Consider the following 2,338-nt stretch of genomic DNA (forward strand, 5'->3'; position numbering starts at 1 on the left):
ATGCTGATCTGTTGCCAGAGACTGACAAAGTGTGTGTGTGTGTGTGTGTGTGTGTGTGTGTGTGTGTGTTTAGGGAGCTGTTGTGGCGTGGGGGGGGGTGGCGAACAACTCTACAAGAAGCTTTAAGATACAGAGCGATGTAAACAGCACAGAGAAGTTGAAAATACAGTTTGAAGAATGTGAATAGATGAGAAAGCAAGTATAGCACTATTGCTACTATCAGACTAAGAAGTCATTCAGATTTTTTTTTTTATCTTAACAGAGATGTGATCTGCATGCAAACCTTTGCAGACCTGGTCCTGCAATAAACATCAGACACTTGCAGGGAAGGTGCTTGCCTCGCGTGCAGATAACCCGGGTCCAATCCCCAGCACCACATATAGTCCCCCAGCCCAGCGGGAGTGAGCCCTGGGCACCACTGGGTGTGGCCCCCAGACAAAATGAAAACAGAAAGATAGCAAATCTCTGCTCAAGAACTAAGAAAATGACTCCCCAAAACAACCTGTGGAGGATCCAGAGACACACAAACAAACCTCGGACCCGAGCAAATTGCTGCAGAGATGGCCCTGGACTTTGCAATAGGCCGTTTCTGCTGGGCAGTTCCAGACGGGAGCAAGTGCCATCCCTCCACCTGCCCTCGAGGAACTCCGGGGGTCGCCATTTTCTAAAAGTCAGCAATAAGCTCCAGGTACGAGTGGCAGTGGCGCCAAATGCCAGGCCTCACAGGACAGGGGAGGAGTGGGCACTCCTCCATCCCCCCTTCCTGCCCTGAAACTCTGAGGTGACGCCACATCCGGCCACCGTCTACTTAAGCTCCCACACGGCCAGGAGCCAGAGACACACAAAGGAACCTCGGACCCGAGCAACTTGCTGCAACGACCTCTTCAGACCCTAAAATTTTAGAATTCCTAGAGTGCGTGGTCACTCTTGCGGCCATGCAACATCATATCGCATCCATAACAAACAATACAAAACATTGTCTAGCGTTGCCTTTTCAGTCGGGGTGAGTGATGGTGGGTCTGGTCTCAAAATATCAAAGGTAACTAAAATAGAGAAAGAGAGGATTGTGCAAATTGTCTGCCATACAGTCAGGGGGAGGTGTGGAATGGGTGGGGGAGAAATACTGGGGATTTTGATGGTGGATAATGTGCACTGGTGAAGGGATGGGTGTTTGATGACTGTATGATCGAAACTCAAACATGAAAGCTTTGTTACTATACCTCACGGTGAATCAATAAAAATAAATAAATAAGTAAATAAATAGCCTTCTTTAAATCAGTGAACGTTAGACAGAGCGGTATCTTGAACTCTCGAGAAGGAGGTCAAGAATCAGGGATGCTGCCTCGTTTGCCAAGGCGTCGAAAATCAGATGGGCTGGACACGTAATGAGATTTGGAGATGACTGCTGGACTAGAGCCGTTACCAACTGGATTCCACAGGATGTCAAAAGACCACGTGGCTGCCCATCTACAAGATGGTCAGACTTCTTGTCAAGACCCTGAACGAGGGGCTGGAGAGATAGCACAGCGGGTAGGGCATTTGCTTTGCATGCAGCCGACCCGGGTTCAATTCCCAGCATCCCATATGGTCCCCCGAGCACCGCCAGGAGTAATTCCTGAGTGCAGAGCCAGGAGTAACCCCTGTGCATTGCCAGGTGTGACCCAAAAAGCAAAAAAAAAAAAAGACCCTGAACAATCGGTTTGAGGCTCTTTGTGTTCCTAGAATGAACAGACGCCATTGGACTACACTAGAACACGACAGGGACGAATGGAGACGTTACTGGCGCCTGCTCGAGCAAATCGATGATTAACGGGAAGTCAAGTGATCAAGTGATCAAATAAATAAAAAACCTGTGGACCCCAAGCTGGTTGGTGTTGCGTAGAAAGCCAAGTTGGAAGAACTGAAGGCTCAGACTCCCACGGAAGAGTCTGACAGATCTGCCAGAAAACTCGAGTTAATTAGTGTGGATAGAGAAAAATGGAATCATGTAATTAACAAACGTGACCTCGACGTACAGAAGGATTAAAGACTCTTTTCAAACATCCATCTGACATTTAACAACGGAAGTTTCAACAAATACCAAGGAACTGGCATTATGCAGGCTTCCTCCTGCTGCTGGAAAGTGAAATGAGGCGTCCGAGTGTTTGCAAGCTCAAAGGCGTACAGCTAAGTCATTCTGAAGATACGGCCTAATAAATAATACCAGGCGTATGGTGCGAAGGACAGGCCTACATTTCCAGCACAGGAGGACGCTCAGGCGGAAGAATCACAGGGAGCACTCGCCAGCCGGCAATAGGGAAAATTAATCAAGCAAGCGCGAGACACAGTGAGATGAATA

Source organism: Sorex fumeus, unplaced genomic scaffold (genome assembly GCF_029834395.1).
Source record: "Sorex fumeus unplaced genomic scaffold, SorFum_2.1 ptg000029l, whole genome shotgun sequence".
Taxonomy (NCBI): Eukaryota; Metazoa; Chordata; class Mammalia; order Eulipotyphla; family Soricidae; genus Sorex; species Sorex fumeus.